The 19,640-nt window shown below is 41.0% G+C and overlaps 1 long non-coding RNA gene across 2 annotated transcripts in view; it reads left to right on the top strand.

The window, feature by feature from the left end:
- The window catches only part of LOC117088097, a 338,602-nt gene that overhangs the window by 47,875 nt on the left and 271,087 nt on the right, over positions 1–19,640 (top strand). Inside the window, exon 3 of one of the 2 annotated variants that reach the window (XR_004439001.1) lies at positions 1,751–2,319. The exons of the other annotated variant lie outside the window; for it this stretch is intronic. This is a non-coding gene — a long non-coding RNA (uncharacterized LOC117088097). Of the gene's footprint in view, positions 1–1,750; positions 2,320–19,640 lie in introns of those variants that run through there. 2 annotated transcript variants of the gene reach the window in all.

The raw sequence follows: 19,640 nt of genomic DNA, 5'->3' as shown, positions 1-19,640 counted from the left end.
GTACAACTGTCCTGTATGGTTCCTACCTGGTTATGAGGGCAAGCTCTGGAACCAGACTGCTTGATTTTGAATCTCACCTCCATGACTTAGAATCCACGTGACCTCAGCCAGATTACTTAAATTCTCTGTCTCAGTTTCTTCCTCTATAAAATTAGGATACTGAGATTTACCTTATAAGATAGTTGTGAGTACTAAACACATTAAATACTGTAAAGTTCTTAGAATAGTATTCAACAAATATTTAATCAATAGGTTTTATTTTTTTTGAGGGCCTACTGTGTGCCAGGTACTGTTCTAGTCTCTAGAGGTTTGTGTCAAAAAAAATAGGCAAAAGTGATCCCCTCGCCATCTTGAAATTTACTTTCCAGTTAAATTTTATTATTCTATATACATTTAAAATAAACAGATAAGTAAAATCCAGAAATCATGGAATCCAGGGCCTTTCTACATCTATAGAACTCAACATGCATCAGTCAAATGTGTGTTTCCTTGTCACATTTCTGCACAGCCCCACCACACTTTTTTCTGTGAATAATCTTTGATTGTAGGGATTATGGTGACTTACGGTGACAACCAAGAACAGGCTTCAGAAAGAAAGCAGCTGTGTTGCTATGGCCAAATTTAACTTCCTGAGTCAGCGTCCTCACATGTAAAATGGACAATTCTATTGAAGGAAATTGAAGGTCTTACCCACTCCATCCAAGGAACTGACAAGAGAACCCCAAGAAGGTTGCAGAGAGTAATGTAAGAGTCCATTTTCTGTTGATGAAGCTGAGGGGTTTAGAGCTCTGGGATTGGTATTTCCTAAACTTCAAATTTGTATCTGTGGCCTGATATGGACAAGTTCAGGTATGGGGCAATAGGAAAGTGTATTTAAAATGTGACTTGGAAAAGCTAAGGCAAATGGCTGCCAAGTTGCTATTTATATGTAGAAGACAATGTTCCCATCAGTGGGAGGCTTCTCCCTCACTCTCACACTCACACGTCCAGCAAACATCACCCTCTCTCCATCTTTTTCAAACCCACATTCCTTTTCTACCATGACAGCCACTCTGATTGACTGTGGTCACTGATACCTCTGCTTGGAGCTTCATGAAATTGTATTCTCATTTCTTCATGCCCTTATCCATGAATATTTACTGTGCAACTGTCAAATGCTGAATGTACACAGGTGACAATAATGCACCAAGAGAGGCTTAATTGCACCAATAGACTTTTTTCCAGGATTATGTGAGAGCTGGGGAAAGAGGATCTTCATCCAGACGAGGAGGTTCTGGGAAGGGTTCAAGGACAACTGTTGTTTCTGTCTCTCCAGCACCCCTTTCTTCTCTCTGCCGATAATGAACCTCTTTCTTGTGAAGAATAAATCCTGCATGTTCTGAATGGGGCTGACTCAGAAAATCCTGGGAACAACAGTAAGCTTGTGACCCACACCAGTAAGTGTGTCCTTGGGAATTTTATGACATAGCCATTGGCAGAGACTCATTTAGCCAGGGTTGCTAATGGGATGGAGTGTAAATTTGGGGTGGCCAGTGGCCATCTTTCTTATTATTTGGAGAAAGTCTGCCTATGAATGGAACATATACTAGAAAAGATGGAGAGACACTCCACCACATCAATCTAAGGTCATTAAAGTTTTGTTGCAAAGATTTATGTCAAAATAAAAAAATATACTCTTAGATTTTAGGATGGATTTTAATAGTGTAGTGGTGTAATAGTGTAACAGACTAGTGTTGCTCTTCTGTTACAGTGAGAACACTGCCTTGAATCTGCCTAAGAATGAAACCAAAGAACAGAGGAAAGCAGACCTAGGAGAAGGAGGGAAAGACAACATCCCAATAATAGCATTCAAGTTTCTGGATCCAAGCATGTCTGCTGCTGGACATTACTCCTGGTACTTCTTGTTACATGATCCAGTGAATGGCAATTCATGCCCTCCTCTCCCTATCCGTTTCCTCCTTTTTCCGCTTAAGGTATTTTGAGGTAGATTTCCATTGTCTGCAAGTACAGAAAGATTTCTGGAGTAGATAGCACTTCAGCTGCATCTTGAAGGATGAATAGGAAATTCTCAGGTGAAACAGGGATGGAACTGAGGTGAGTAAGACTTTTTGGGCAGAAGGAACATATAAACAGCTTAGGGAGAAATACTCTAAAGAAAATATTTATATAAAATAACTATACAATGGGCATTTCCATGGGCTCGGGCTTCTCACTTAGAAAAATACTCTTGACTCTCTATAGCTGTGGGTTCTATATCTGTGGATTCAAACAACTGAAGATCAAAATATTGGGGGGAAAAGGATGGTTGTGTAAGTACTGAATACTTGTGGAATTTTTGTCCTTGTCATTGTCCCCAAACAATACAGTATAGCAACTATTTACACAGCATTGACACTGCATTGGGTATAAGTAATCTAGAGATGGTTTAAAGTATACAGGAGGATGTGCACAGGTTATATGCAAATCTATGCTTTTTAAATTATACTTTAAATTCTGGGGTACATGTGCAGAACGTGCAGGTTTGTTACATAGGTATACACGTGCCATGGTGGTTTGCTGCACCCATCAACCCATCATCTACATTGGTATTTCTCCTAATGCTCTCCCTCCCCTAGCCCCCCACCCCCTGACAGGCCCCGGTGTGTGATGTTCCCCTCCCTGTGTCAATGTGTTCTCATTATTCAACTCCCACTTGTGAGTGAGAACATGCAGTGTTTGGTTTTCTGTTCTTGTGTTAGTTTGTTGAGAATGATGGTTTCTAGCTCCATCCATCTCTCTGTAAAGGACATGAACTCATCCTTTTATATGGCTGCATAATATCATGCTATTTTATATCAGGGACTTGAGCATCTGTGGATTCTGATGTCCATGGCAGGGTCCTGGAACCAATCCTCTATGGATACTGAGGGATGACTGTACAACTATAGAGTGGCCATCATTCATTTGTAAACAGTACCCACAAGCCTGTGTCTTTTTGAGTGAAATCTGTGAAGCAATAATGAATTGGGAAACACTAGCTCATTATATAGATTCAGTTGCTTTCTGCTTCTATGAAGTTCTAAGTGTGGTAGTCACAGGAGCAGCAACAGAAATACTACCTTTAACAAGAATTTCAGTGTAATCTATGGGGGGACACTCACAGAAGTTAGGAAATCAATCATGTTTACTGTATGCTTTTATTTGTTCAGAATGGCTGATAAATAAGTTTTTCTGTCTAATTGCTTATGAATAATGGAACTATTTTCAGCGGATCCCTGCCATTTTACAAAAGCAAAAGCAAAACAAAACAAACAAAAAAACCCCCAAATACTAATCGAGTTTTTAACCAATACTGATACTAAATTTAATGCACCTGAAATTAAAATGACTCATTTACCTGGTTGATCAGTGATGACTAAAGCCATAAGCAATTTGAATACATAATTCTCCTTCCTTCAAGAGAATCCTTTTTTCCTCTTCTCTCCTACTGAGTGGATTTACCCATCCTTTAATGCTCATTTCCACTTCCACTTTCTCCAAATAGTTGCTTCTGAATACTGCAATGGAATCAAGCCCCAGATTGTATTCTCTTCTGAATACATGCTTAAGTTTACCCAACACCCTCAGTACTACCTGTTGGCTCTTTATGAAATTAACTTGAATTACAACTTAAGTTGGGTTCCAGGTGTACTTGGATGCAGTGTGTGGAGCTTGGGGAGTTTAATCCCCATGTCTTGTCTTTTGACTGAGATCAGATTCTGCATGTAACTCCCTAGGAATCCCATCAATATACTTCAGCCCTTTATGAAAGGTGTCTCCAGGCGTTGTAGTTTCTTGAGATGTTAATAACTAATATGCAAAAATGGCTTTGTGATGAAATACAAATATGTTTGTGGGAAATTTTACATTCAGTAGGTCTCCATAATGCAGGACTTCTCAGAGCCTTTAATATACTTTTGTTTCTTTCCAAAAGGGGGATATGGTACAAAGCACTTCACATGTTATCTACTGGTCCATTTCCCCTAGGAATACTAAATTCCTTGGTTTTCTAGGGAAAACTGTGTTTTTTTTTTCTGTCTTTGCTCACTAAGTGACTTCTAGAAATGTCTTTCCATTGCAGATACCCATTTCACTTGGGGGGCAGAGTATCTCAGGCATCTAATTTTACAATAAGAAATGATCTTGACCCAAGAGACCATGCAGGTCTGCTGTGACTTTCCAGTTCTTGCTCTTTCTTTAAGATGTGTCGGCAATTAACATTGAAGGAATTTATTTCACTAAGTGCTGTATGTTACAACCTCATCTACTAGAAAGGTCCTTTTTTCCTCCTCAAATCTTAGTCCAAAAGGAGGCCAACTGTTTTTGCCTGCTAAATACTTCCAGTCATATTTGAATATAAGAACAGTTTTTAGATATATAATTCACCACACCTACCCCTATTTCTATGTATGCTAAGAGTTGTGCTCATTTTAAGGTGATTCATGAAAAGTGATTTCTGTCCCTGTATTTCGAGATGCCTGGAAAGACTGATCATATCCTCTTTCATCCTTAGAACTGGAAGCTCTGGGAATCATGGTGTAGAAAGGCTTTGAGCTTTGGAGCAAACCCAACTTGAATTTGAATACCTGCTCAGTTTCATACTAACTTCATGGGTTTGGGATAGTCTTTTACCTCTCTGAATCTCGTTCTCTTCATCTACAAGATTAGAACGTTAGTACTGTCAACATAAAAAATAGAGATGGATCTCCAAGCAAAGGATTTATTTTGGAATAATATATGAGAAGTAGAATTGCAATTTGAGATACATAAACCAGGACAGCCCCTAGATGTGTCTGAAGAACAAAGGGAAAGGCCAGGGTTGTACTGGAGGAAAGGAAGAAGGTTATGTAAATTATTTTGAAAGGAAATTCATTGGTGGCTTACAGGAGCTGGCCGGTTCTGACTGGTGAGTGGTAGCAGTTACTAGGTAAAACTTACAATCATAAAGTTGTAGCTGGCTCTTGTGGTTTTGGATTGGGCTGGTGAGATAATTCCTGGAGTAGGTGTTTGTGACCTGAGTGTCTTTCCCTGTGGCTCCCAGACTCTATTTTAGTTGGGTGTGACCAAAATGGCTCCATTCTGAATAATCATTTTTCACAGCACCCACCCACCTCATCATAATGTTGTGGTTTTCCTATGCTCTCGTCTTTGCAAGCTGAAATACAAGATGATTGATATGGTTTGGCTCTATGTCCCCACCCAAATCTCAGTTGAATTGTAATCCCCACATGTTTGGGGAGGGACCTGGTGAGAGGTAATTGGACACATGGGGGTGGTTTACCCCATGCTCTTCTCATGAGAGTGAGTGAGTTCTCACGAGATCTGATGGTTTAAAGTGTGTGGCAGTTCCCCATTCTCTCCCTCTCTCTCTCTCTCTCTCTCCTGCCACCATGTAAGATGTGCCTTGTTCTTCCTATGCCTTCTGCCATGATTGTAAGTTTCCTGAGGTCCCCTCAGCCATGTGGAACTGTAAGTCAATTAAACCCATTTTCTTTGTAAATTACCCAGTCTTAGGTAATTCTTTATAGCAGTGTGAAAACGAACTGATACAATGACCCAGTGCCAAGTTATTACCCTGAGTCCACCTATTCCCCACATTGTTTGAAATTGTGCTTCCTTCTGCAGATGAAACTACTTTTTTCCACACCAGGGTGTCCTCTGTGTTCAATTCAGTACCTCTCATGGCTTTCTTATTACCAGTTTTTCTGTACACATGATGTCCACAAGCTGTAGATATCATATAGATATTTTAGAATCTCTCAGGTCAGTTGCGGCCTGAGATAAAATCTTGTATTATTTTGTTGAAGTGAGTTAACACTGTCTGAAGCTGGGTCATATATTCTTTTCTAAGATGCACTTTGGAACAGCCTTAACTACAAAAAAGAAAATAAAAACAATTGAAATGTATTTTCTTAGTCTTTATCCAAAGTATCACAAACCAATTCCTAATCTGATCCATTTTTTTTTTTGTTTTGAGAAATTTATTATAGCTTTTCATTATGGAAAAATTCAAACATACAAAATAGAGATAATATAATGAAGTCTTACGTACCCAGCACCCAGCCTCAACAATGGCCGATTTATAAGCAATCTTATTTCATGTAGGTCTTCTACTTCTTCCTCACCATTAAATTATTTTGGGACAAAGCTGAAATATCTCATCATTTCATCTATGACTATTTTAATATGTACATTTCTAAATGATAAAGGCATCCTATAAATATATACCTACAATGCAACTATCACAACTAAAGGTTGAAAAGAATTTTGTAATATGTGAACCATTTTGAATGGAGGAAAAAGGCAAAAAAGTATGTAGGAGTTGAGGTTCATTACTGAGACTCTGTGGATTGATAAAATAATGACCCAAGAGCCTTGAACAATGTATGGTCTTGATCTTCACCCCATCTGCAGATTAGAAGAATCTGGAAAATTCTAAATCATGAAAAGAAAAGAAGTAAAGTCTATGGAGGGACCATGCAGTATTTCCGAGCTTGCGGATGAGGGATGTGGTTTGCACCCCTCTGCCCCCAGCAAAGGTTACAGGGAGCTGAACATTTCTGGAGACTTATAGACATACTTGCTGGGTTCCCTTGAGCTGCAATTATTCTTTTAAATGGGGTCTTGCTCTGTTGCCCAGGCTGGGGTGCAGTGGCATGATCACAGCTCACTGAAGCCTTGACATTCCTGACTCAAACAATCCTCCTGTCTCAGCCTCCTGAGTTGCTGGGACCACAGGCAAGCACTATCACACCTGGCTAATTTTATTTATTTTTTTATAGAGATGGGGGTCTCACTATGTTGCCCAGGCTGGCCTTGAACTCCTGGGCTCAAGCAATCCTCTTGCCTTGGCCTCACAGAGTGCTGGGACTACAGGTGTGAGCCACTGCACCCAGCCTGAGCTGCAACTTTTGACCCTCTCGCCAATGTTAGTAATCACTGTATTATTGACAGAAGGTGATTTCTTCTATTTTAGAACCAATAGGGTTGCTGCAGTATGGATTTTAGACTCAAATGGGAGAACTGGTATGTTTATGATATTTTTATTCCTCCAGGAACTAGCAACAAGGTAAAAAGGAAGCTCTTCAAAATATGTCCTAAGTGTGCTACTGAGGACCAATAAGTATACCCAAGTGGCAACATTTCCTATCAAAACGTGGCAGAATTTCTTTTTTTAGAAAGGCGCGAAGTTAATTAGCACCTTATAGGACCTTGTTATGGCTCAGAATGACTTTACATCTGTTGATAATTTAATCATTATAAATGTGACACATGGAAATTGAGCTTCACGTTCTGTTACATAATGTAAATTGACAGTCAGTTAATACTGCTCAATAGCTTGATGTCATTAATAAGGTTGTTTCTTAAGCTCGTAACAAATATCAAGTTGTTTTCTTAGTGGGTTAAGAAAATAGATTCAACACTTGACAGTTTTGAGATGTGACATTGCCCAGGGCATGTCTGTTATGCTTTTGGAATTTGTAGGCTGCTGATAGAGATCATATGGGCACTGATCTCTGTTTGAGGTCAAGAAGCTTCTAGAAGCACATCCTATAGGGCAGGACAAAGAGCTCTCCAGCCACTGCTCTCCCAGGTTGTCTTTAGCTATTGACAAGGGGTGAGGGAAAGGTCCTGTTCTGCTCAAAAGGACTTCTGCCTGGGAAGTGTGGGGATGCATCTGAGGTCTCGCCATGTGGTGTGAAGGAAGTAGTGCTTTGTGAACAAAGCCACAGGCTGGCCTCCTCCTGTGCATCCACAGTCTTTCGTAATTGGGTTCTGGGATCCTCTCTGATCAGAACCTTTTGAGAGACACCCCCGGGCCTGGTGTCCCAGGAGAGCAGCACAGGGAGGGAAGGAACATACAATGCCAAAACAGCATGAACCACATTCCCACTCTGAGCACCAACCCAGGTAACTGGTGCTAACTCACGGAGTCAGCCTGCATGGCCAGCTCTGTGCTGCCTTGGGAGGGCGCTTTGTCTCTTTCTCTTCCCACAATGTTGTCCTTAATCCTCAATGTTGCACGGAGCCATTGGCTTCTCTCGATCCATCATTTAATTATATTTTTTCCTTTCAGACATCCCATTGTAGGTAAATGAAGGAAGGCTCCCCACCTCTTCTAGGTGGGGTAGAAGTGTGCTCAGAGTTAGTACAAAACCAAAATTGACAAGGAAATGAAAACCAAAAACAAGTCAATAACAAAAACATAGAGAAGGCAAGGGCTTTAGGCTAGCAGCAGGGATCATAACAGCAAAAGATTTGGGTTGGATGCGACAGAAAGATTGTCGGGTTTTGCAGACTTCTCAGGAGACTCAGACATGGAGACTGAAGGAGTTTAGGGAAAGGATCTGACATCAGGAAGACTGGACCTGCAGAGAGGGTCTCTGAGCCCAGACCAGTCCATTTTTGGAGAGTGGGGATTGGAGCACCTGCCCTGGTGGATGGGGGTTCCCAACTGAGATGCTGGGGACAGAAAGCCTTAGGGAGGCGACAGGTAAACCTCTAAGAGGCCAGCATGGGGCTGACTCTGGCAGCCCAAGGAAAGGGACAGGAGCTGGCGATTCTCAGGTTGGCAGCCCGATGGGGTCCTGGACACTGATTACCATGGAAGCAAATGTGTCCACAGCTTGGTCGTAAGGTGGGAAGAGTAAGTCAATCCTGAAGCAGGTGTAAAATGTGGCTGCTAAGTGATCAAACGATGGAAAATGGACTCCAAATCTAACTTGTTTTGTGTTCTTGAATAAGAAATTGCCTAGTTTGAACTATATATTTTTTTCTTCTTCGTACATAAATACATGGTAATGATAGAAAACCAGACACTTTCATGATAAAAATAAATAAAATACAAACAAAATCCCCCTCAAATTTGTAGTATATATAGATAAATCACTATTGTAACTTGATATAGGTTCTTTCTCTCCCTCCTTCTTTCTTCCTTCCCTCTTTTATCTCCTCTCATTGGGCATGTGTGTAAATATATATATATATAATGTATGTATAATATAAAAATATACTACATTTCATTTTGTATCAAACTTTTTCTTCTTGATGTTGAAGACACCTTTTTATGTATCTGCACATTATTTTTGATAGCTGAATAGTATTCACTGTATTAGTGTATTCAATCTTCATTGTCAAACAATTGACGTGATGCTCTAATATTTTCTTTTGCTCAGGACAGCAGGACATTTGGGGATTATATTCCCTGAGCTGTACCTCTAATGGTGAGCCTCAGAGGTCTACTGGGGAGGAAATGAGGAAGGCTTCCAGAGACATAGACTCTTGGAGTGGGAAGGAAACGTGGTTGAAGTTTTGCAAAATTTTGATCTAGTTTCATTTTGTGTCATTTATAACGACCTCACCTTTGGGTGGTCCAGCCTGTATGTGACAGTGGCTAGGAATCTTCTGTGTCTGAAAGCCACTGAAGAGCTTGTGAAATACCCATCTGATATGGTTTGACTGTGTCCCCACCAAAATTTCCTCTTGAATTGCAGCTCCCATAATCCCCATGTGTCACGGGAGGGACCAGGTGGGAGGTAATTGAATCGTGGGAGTGGTCAACCCCATGCTGCTGTTCTTGTGATAGTGAGTGAGTCTCACAAGATCTGATGGTTTTATTAAGGGTAGTTCCTCTGCACATGCTGTCTTGCCTGCTGCCATGTAAGACGTGACTTTGCCCTTCCTTCGCTTTCCGCCATGGTTGTGAGGCCTCCCCAGCCATGCTGAACTGACTCAATTAAGCTTCTTCCCTTTGTAAATTACCCAGTCTTGGGTATGTCTTTATTAGCAGCATGAGAACAGACTAATACACCATCGTAAAATATTTTTCTATGCAATGATCCAGAATCTGCTTTAGAACTTGAGATCTGGAGTCTGATAGACTGAGTCTGCAGTACTGGACAAAAGTCCTAACCTTTCAGTCTCTCAGTTTTCCACATCTGTAAAATAGGTATGATAAAAGAATGTGCCTCAGACTGTTGCTGGGAATATTAAACAAGATAAAGCATGTGGAGCATGTGACAGAGCTCAGTAAAACTCAGCCATGATCACAATAATGGCTGTATGTTATCACAACACAGCATATATTTGACCCCTGCCATGTGACAGCCCCATGGCACATAAAGGTGCTGCCTGAGTCATGGCCTCTATCTCAGTCTACTCTTATTAACCCTAATTCCCTTGTTTTTCAGAGGATAGCAGTTCATGTCCTTCCCCCAACCCAGCTCTCTTCCCTCCATTTTTACCCATTTTGAATGGTCTTAAGATCTTCTCTTCATCTTCTTCATCCCCTCTGTAGTTCCCCAAAGACCTACTTTAGTGACGTGATGCCCAGCGGGTTCCCCATTGTGTATACAGGGGTCTTCCCTTCCTAGAGCCTCGATTCCATTTTGGCCTTAGGAGACATAGGTGGAGGAACATTTCTGTGCAGACGAATTCTGCTTAAAAAGAAGCAAATGTGAAACATAAGGTGTTTTGATGTTCATTATCACTTGCTTCCTGCTTCCCACTTAAGGACAGATTTTGATGGAGTTATCAGTATAAGAACATTCTGAAAGTGGAAATTACACACTGAACTTCTTGAGGGGAGAGACTGTACCTTGTTTTTTTTTTTTTTCCTCTCTAGCTCATGGAAGGCACTATTGTATTTACTGTGTATCGAGCTCTTACTAGGTGCCAGCTACCATACAAAGTACCTTAAATGCACTTTAAATCTTCCAACAACCCCATGAAGGAAGTTATTTTACCATTACCACTTGAACTGCTGGGGAAACTTGGAACTCAGAGAGATGAGGCAAAATATCCAAAGTCACACGGTTGTTAAGATTTGGGAGTTTAGCAGGCCAATAAATAAGGATATTTTCCTATTATCACAAATTCAAAATTAATTGACAGATAGATATAGGAGTCAAACAGATAAAGACTAAAATGTTGCCTTTAGTATTTTAAAGCTGGTTGGAAAATATGGTCATGGATTTATGGCCAGTGGGGCTTGTTGATGAAGAAGCGGGGCTTCTTTCCTTCTCATGAGTTAAGATTTTATGAAAGGACAACCAAGGTACAAAAGAAAGTTAGAGATTGAAGAGCAGTTGACTGCCCCACATTGATTTGGGTAAGGGGTGGGATATGGGGAGTAGGAAAGAGAGGGGTCAGCTGTGCAGACGAAAGGATAGGAATTATTATTCATCTTTCTGATAAAAGTTAATATTTTATGTCATGACCCCTTGAATACATAGATCATCTTATTCCATTATGAGCTTATTTCCATTAAGTAGATTGGCTTTACCTAAATAGAGAGGCTTTACCTTAATCACCAAGCATGGACCAATGAGCCCCCACATTCCAAGCTCACTCCTTTATGGGCAGAATAAGAGGCTGAGACCCTCATCCACGGAAGATTCTTTGCCAGGGGACACAATTCCAGGGGAAGGAGGGTCGTCCACCAATCCTCCATGCAGACTTGAACCCAGACCCTTCTGACTTCAGGGTCTGACTTCAGGGTGTTTGTATTTTTCAAAAGGCTTCTCTGTTTCTCAATGGTTTGTTTACTGAATGACTTTGATTTCCTCTACAGAATATCTTAGAAATGAAATTACAAAAAAAAATAAAAAAGTCTTCTTTGGAGACTTTTTCACACATCAGGACTTTTAAGAAAATTTAAATACTTAGTATGTCTTTGCTTGGCAGAATTCCTGCTCTCCACACAATGTGTAACTGTGCCAGCAACCCAAACCGTTTTGACAATGCGTGTAACTGGAGCCATTTGCTAAAAACTACTAAGTGATCAACAAGGTTAACAGATTTTCTAGGTTTTCCTTTTCTGACCAGCCATCTTGTCTAGCTTGCTCTCTTTCTCTCATTGGAATAGATCGGACAGAATAGTGTCTCATCTCTAATTAAATTCTCATCTTTGCCCAGCTGTTTCAAAGGGCAACTGTCTTAAACCTTTGAACTTTATTTGTAATACAAAACTTCAATTAGATAAAGGACAATAATTAGCAGATCTTTTATCTTTGGGTATAATTAAATCTTTAAGAAGGGACATTTTAATCAATAAAATATAATGACAAGTTCATAAATTAATTAATCCCACCAATGGAGACTTGGCAGTAATCAATGGATCTTTAAAGAGGGCCAGGGTGAGGGGGCATAGCTGTGGGAATAGAGATGCTCAGTTGAGTTTGGTGTAAAGATTCTCATTTGTTAAGGATTAGCTGGCTCCAAAGATGATCTATTTGTTTTAGGGGAAATCATGTAAAATATTAACTTTTAATGGGAGAGAAAACCTTCTTCTTGCAAGTGTTTGCTTTTGAAACTTTCTTGTTAGAGATCTCAACTCAGATTAGAGCTGCCAATGTATATTCATACCCTCCTGAAACTGCTTGCCAATGTACTAATTGGGTAGCTAGACTGAATTAGAGAAAAAGCAAAACCGAAGTTGACCACCAGTAAATGTTTCAAGTATTTTCGTCTAAAACAGGAGTTCGTAAACTTGGATCTGCTTGCCAAATGTGGCCCATTGCCTGTTTCTGTAAATGAAGTTTTACTGGAACACAGTCACACCCATTTGGTTCTGTGTTGTCCATCATCATTTCATATTTCACAGGCAGAGTCAAATAAGCACCCAGAGAGACTATGTGATTAACAGAGGCTCAAATAAATACTCTCTGACCCTTTTCCTAAAAATATTTGTCAGTCCCTGCTCTAAAAACATTGAGGAGTTTGGTAAAATCTAAATTCAATATAGCACTACGTAGACAGTGTTTATTGTAAGACTATGAGCTAAGTACTTAAAATTTGAGGTTCTGGAGCTGTAATAGCCTCCTAATCAGGTTCCTGGTATTCTCGTTTGCCCCATCTATCTGGGCAAAAAGCAAAGGAAGACTGATTTGGATGGTGGTGGAGTGGGGAAAACTGGAACATGCAAAGGCCCTGTGGTAGAAGGGGCATGCAGCTCATTAAAGGGGTAGATGGAAGGTTCCAGTAGCTTAGCGAGCAGAGTGAGAGGGACAGGCTGGGTGCAGAGGCCAGAGGTTCAGCCGTCTAGTACCCTAAAGTCCATTATATTAGTTTCATTGCATAAATCCAACTACGTCTCCTTTCCTCAATTTACAACCCTTCAAGAACTTCATATCTCTCTAAGATAAAATCCCATAGCCTTAGCTGGGAGCCACAGCAAGCTTCTTTGGGGAAGGGGAGGGAGATTTGGAGGTTGGAGGGTGATGGGAAAGAGGAGCGTGGAGATGGGGGAGCTGGTAGAGTTTGCAGGGATCCCTCCTGTCTCTGCCTCTGTCTTCACATGGCTTCTCCTCTGTCTGTGTACAGTCTCCCTCTTCTTTTTCTTCGAAGAACACCAATCATTGGATTGAGGGCCCATCCTAAATCCAGAATAGTTTTATACTGAGATCCTTAATTATATCTGCAGAGACCCTTATTTTCAAATAAGATCCCATTCATAGGCAGTGGAGGGTTAGGATATGGACATATATTTTTGGGGGGCATAATTCAACCCTCCACCAAACAGAGGATACATGATCTGCTTTTTCACTTAAGACCAATGCATGCTTTCTTCGGGTAAAGGATTGGACCAGAAAGGCACAAGTATGGAACCAGGGGAGTCCGCTGAGAGGCTGCGGCAACCCTCCAGATGCAAAATGACAAATACTACTTCAACACGGTGGCTGTGTGGCAGGCAGCGGTTGGGAAAGGTAGGAGTCACTGCTTAGTTGGGATATATCTATGGCCTGGGAGAAATTAACCAAAGTGGGTCTTTTGCAGACTTGGGGGTGATATTTTTCTATCCCCCTACCTCCTTTGAAAGGGTATGCAAAGAAGGGCTCAGAAGATGAAGGAGACACTAGCTTACGGAAGGATTAGACCCAGCACATGGAAGATGCTCGATATATGCTCAAGATAGCTGGTAGAATAAACACAAGCAGGGGAATTATTCAGCAGAGTTCTTCTCTGACTGTTTGCTTTGGGGCAAGGTTGCAGGTCTCCCTTTTCCAAGATGTTTTGAAAAATAATAATACCCATTTGAATGGGACTTAGAGTTCCTTGGCAGGAAGACATTGAACTCTTGCAAATATTACTATTATTTCTGGAGCCAAATTTAGCAAGGACGGCTCTGCCTTTAATTACCGGTTGATGCTGAGTTGTACAGGCAAATGATTACATGCGCAATTAGTTGTTCCCACAAGTAGCCAATTATGGGAACGATTATTTAAGAAAATTGTGGCTCCTGCTAAAGGGACTTTACATCGTAGCCCCAAAATACATTTCTGTATAAAAATTCCTTTATTGCTTGTATTATTATTTTTTTCCTATCTCCTGGGCTGCAAGAGAAACAGCCCTTGTGGTCTCATTTGTGGGGAGAGAGAACTGTAGAAAACCAGGCCTTTGGGGTACTGTGAGACTCGACAAAGAGTGGGGTTTGGAGTTGGAAGCTCTCCTAGGTCTCACTCCAGAGGCCATGTCTTAACCCCAAAGATGTAATCTGGAAAAAAACTTAGGCCTCTGGATGGTTGATAAGGAAATCGCTTGGAGGTCTGTAGTGACCTGCAACTCAGCCATATGTCACTGTTAACTCAATTTTTGCTTGTGCCCATCAATAGAGTTTTCTCTGCCTCTCGGTAACTGCACTTCTTACCTAGACCACCTCTCATACCTGAGCATTGCTGACTCCTCCATGCATCCAGGTTGGCATAACATCATAAGCTTGCAGAACCAGATGGGTCATAAACATTGCCTGCTCTGTCTGACTCATTTCAGAGATGGTACAATTGAGACTCAGAGAAGCAAAGGACTCACCTGGTGGTCCAGCTGAACTATGACCTCCTCTTGCCTGTCTCCAAAGCCCTGGCTCTTTGCACAAGGTCATGCTGGCTGCTGAGGGCACCAGCTATGGGAAAGTGCAACCATCAGCATGTTGTGACTGTTACCATCTAGGGGCAGCCTGATGTCTTCCTCTACGTCTGATACACGCTGGGAACCATGTGGAGACAGAGTTGGAAGGAACTCCAGAGAACCTTCTAGTTTAGACCTCTTTTTCTATCTAAGTGGAATTTGGAAATTTATTTACCTAAGATTGCTCTTTCCCTTTGAACTTTTCTCATGACGAAGACCTTAAAATTAACTCCAGGATTCAACCTGACCTCACTCAAGTAGGAGAAACCATATATTCAAATGCCACTGTTTGGGTTGGTCCATATATACCCCGTTTCCTGCCCCCAAATAGAAAGCATGCTTTTGAGTTATTGTGTTAATTGTATTCTAGTATTGCTCAAGAGTCAGTTTTTTTTTTTTTTTAATTTTATGCACAGTGCCATCTACTATTCTACCTTAATGTCTTAGCTTAGGTGATTGGTCTTGATTGTTCAGTACTCTGCACTAGTGTTTATATTCATATCCTTACCAAGGCCTCATGATGGCTGAAATTTACTTTCTGGCGCCTGAATTTGGGTTTGGCAATGTGATTTGCTTTGGCTGAAGGGTTGCTGGCATAAGTGCTGTGAGCAGAGCTTTGGAAAATGCTTGCACACTTGGGCATGCCCTTTCGTGACCCAGTGACCCAGCAGGAAAAGAACATTCCAAGGGCAGTTGCTAGGCCTTCATCCCTGAGCCTGAGAACGAGGCTGTGGAACCCAGCCACTCCCTGGAATAAAAAACCTGTGGATTAGACTTGGACTACCTCTGCAGCCCAGCTCCCACATCCTGGAGTGTAGCCCAGCTCAGATGAGTTGACGCTGATTTGTGTATCTATGAAAATAAGAATAGGCCTGCTGTGGTGACTTATGCCTGTAATCCCAGCACTTTGGGAGGCCGAAGTGGGTGGATCGCCTGAAGTTAGAAGTTCGAGACCAGCTTGGCCAACATGGTTAAAACCTTGTGTCTACTAAAAATACAAAAATTAGCTGGGCATGGTGGCAGGCACCTGTAATCCCAGCTACTTGGGAGGCTGAGGCAGGAGAATAGCTCGAACCTGGAAGGCGGAGGTTGCCGTGAGCTGAGATTCTGTCACTGCATTCCAGCCTGGGCAACAGAGTGAGACTCTGTCTCAAAAAAAAAAAAAAAAAAAAAAAGAATATACGATTGCTGTTTTAAGCCACTGAGTGCTCGGTTGGTTTGTTATGTAGACATGTTTTGGCAATAGCTGACTGATGTATTCCATATTGCATTTTGATTAACATTGAAGGAGATTAACATTTAGACGATGTCTAAAAATAAACTAGGAGAATGGGAATTAACAGCATAGGTGGGGTGAGCAACGTTTGAAAAAAAATGTATCAAGTATATTTGGAACTAGGCAGTCAAAATGCTAGAGATCTACAATTTACTCAGTTTTAAGATATGCTAGGGGTTTTCCACAAAAGTAAATTTAAGACAATATTTTTCAAAATAAAGACCTCATGGAATAAACCAAGGAATGCATGGATCAGAATTTTCCAACCTGTGTGAGAGGGTATAATATATGGACTATATCCTTAGTCACCCCATTCCTTCACCACCCTCTGAGCCTCCAGAATGAAGGAATGGATGGATAATTGGGACGTGGCCATTCTTTCATGTTAGCCTCATTGCAAGTATCTCTCTGCACAAGAAAATTACTTTTTGAGTTGTTTTGGGAGAGTAAAAATATAACAGGTATTTAAAATCCAGCTGTCATTTGTTTTTCTCAAAAATGAAAGAAACAGCTAGCAATATTTTGTACTTCTCAACTGGCAATCTGATAAACTCACTTCTAGAAAGATTCTACAGCATTTTTGTGTTACCTTTCAAAGGCCACCTAGTGATCTTTGCTAAGTAAGGTGAATGTGATACATGGCTCCACTAACTGCTCCCATTGGCTGTGTAGGGTTCTGTGCTTTTTCTGGAATCATGTGGTCAACTTCTGAAAAGACAGGCTCTTTTCTTTATCAGAATGAAAATGCAGTTTGTTTTTCTGAAGACCATAGCTCAAGTCCTCCTTTTCCTATGACATGAAAACCTTTTGGTTCTAAAGATGATGGAATTAAAAGATGTGGCTTCTTTCTCACTAGTTGTTTTATTGGTTCTCTGTGTTGTGAGTGATAAAAGCACATTTTATGGTGGCTGTAAGGTCCTGGGGATTGTAGGTTGAACTAAGCTTTAGGATGGGTGCTCTGACAAAACACAGAAAATGTGCATCGATTTTCTTTTTCCCCTTCTGGAAACAAGAAACTTGGATTTCAAGTAGAACAGAATTCCTGAAAGACTCCAAAATGAACTAGAACACCACTGGCTTCAGAGTCCAGGTCTTTACTCTGCTACTAGCTTCCTGAATAACCTCGGCCAAGTCACTCACCTCCTAGAGGATTCAGTTTCCTCCTCTGCATAATGAGAACAATGATCTTTCCCTCAGCAAGACTGGACTCCAAGTCTGAACTATGTGTATGGAAAACTCTCTATACATTCTTTTTTTTTTTTGAGACAGTGTCTCACTCTGTCACCCAGGCTGGAGTGCAGTGGTGCGATCTTGGCTCACTGCAACCTCTGTTGCCTGGGTTCAAGTGATTCTCATGCCTCAGCCTCTTAAATAGCTGGGATTACAGCCATGCTCCACCACGCCTGGCTAATTTTTGTATATTTAGTAAAGATGAGATTTCACCATTTGGCCAGGCTGGTCTCGAACTCCTGACCTCAAGTGATCCACCTTTCTCAGCCTCCAAAAGTGCTAGGATTACAGGCTTGAGCCACTGCACAATGCTGATAATTGTTTTTTCTTTTGCTTTTGGAGACAGGGTCTTCTCCATCACCCAGCTGGAGTGCAGTGGTGAAGTCACAGCTCACTTCAGCTTCAAACTCCTGGACTCAGGTGATCCTCCTGCCTCAGCCTCCCTGGTTGCTGGGACAACAGGCATGCATCACCACATCCTGCTAACTTAAAAAAAATTGTAGAGTCAAGGTCTTACTATGTTGCCCAGGCTGGTCTTGAGTTCCTGGCCTCAAGCCAGCCTCATGCCGTGGCCTCCCAAAGTGCTGGGATCACGAGTGTGAGCCAGCACAGCCCACCAAGAAAATGTTTGAGTTGAAAGGAAGGACTCTGAGGCTGCTGCTTTAAACCTGAGCTTCCTCTTCTATAAAGTGGATTAATTATATTTCTAACTCATGAAAAGTAAATGGAGATGAAATGAGCTAGTTAATTAAATGAGGATTATTGCACTATTAGGACAAACAGAATAATGGTCCCCCAAAGATGTTTCCATCTTAATCTCCAGAACCTATGAAAATGTTAGCTTACATAACAAAGGGGAATAAAGATTTCAGGTGGAATTAAGGTTGCTGATCAGCTGACCTTGAGATAGAGTAGCCTGAACCATCCAGGTGGGCCCAATGTAAGAGATAAGAGATTATCCTGGACTATCCAGTGGGCTTGGTGTAAAAGACAGGAGAGTATTCTGGACTATCCAGGTGGGCCCAACGTAATAAGGGTCTCTATAAGTGGAAGAAGGAAGGGAAAGAGAGAGCCTGAGAGATCTCGCTGTGTGAGTCTTCATTCAAAGTTACTGTCTTTAACGATGGATGGAAGGTCATGAGAAGGAATGCAGCTAACTTCTAGAATTAAAAAGGAAAGGCAATGATTCTCCCTTAGAGTCTTTAGAGGGAATGCAGCCCTGCCCATACCTTGATTTTATCCTGGTAAGATTCATTTTCAATTTCTGACCTGTAGAACTGTGAGATAATAAGTGTGTGTTGTTTTTAGCTACCATAATTAGAAAAGTAATATGCCTTGTCAGCACTCAGGGAGCATCCTTGATTATTGCAGTGACCAATGCAGTTCCTTTTATAACTAAAAGTGATTTTTATACTAATAGTCTCATCAAGTTTTGAATTACATTTCTGTTGGCCAGATGTATTTTCAATTGGTTGTTTTGAAGTAGTTTTGAAGGAGAATGCATGGACAATACTGTTTCTGAGATGATATGGCTTCTGAGAATTTCTTCTTATGGTTTACCCAATAACATAATAGAGTTATAACCATTACCCTGTCAAAGCTATAGATATTTCTTCATTGTTTTTTGGTATTTCATATACTGCAGAGGAAAAGTCTGATACCTGCCTTAATTTTGGTTTCATCATAGTTGCTTTTCTCCCTTTGCTTGGATTTTTATATAATTCATTTTATAATTTTTGTTATTGAAACATTTGCTAAGATCAGTCTGATTGAAGATTTTTTCACGGATATTACTTGGAGTTCAGACTGATCTTATTGGCATTATCAGTATCTATCTCCCCATCCCCACCAGCCAAGTAAACTCTGACTTAGATAATGTCTTTTATTCCAGTTGTTCTTGTTGCTTTTTCAGGAAACCCTAATTCCTGGGTTGGATTCCTGGTTGTTGTCTTGAAATTGTCATCTAGTTCCAGTTCTGACTTTTTAGATGGAAATGAAATAACTGACATGAACAGTCCCTGCTTTCAGGGACACAGTCTTCATTTCTAGTTTGTGGAGACTACACCTGTAGGAAACCATGAGTCACCTCTAGACCTCCTAGCACTTACGTCCTGTGATGTTGTTTTCTGGGTCTCGAAATATCCAGTCAGTAGCAGGAGGTGAGTCTGGTCCGGGAGAGCCTCCTTGGATGTCTTAAACAGCAGTGTGGACA

The sequence above is a fragment of the Trachypithecus francoisi genome, unplaced genomic scaffold (genome assembly GCF_009764315.1).
Source record: "Trachypithecus francoisi isolate TF-2019V2 unplaced genomic scaffold, Tfra_2.0 Lachesis_group10, whole genome shotgun sequence".
Lineage (NCBI taxonomy): Eukaryota > Metazoa > Chordata > Mammalia > Primates > Cercopithecidae > Trachypithecus > Trachypithecus francoisi.
The sequence above is the reverse complement of the archived record's forward strand: the minus strand, read 5'-3'. Positions and strand labels throughout refer to the sequence as shown.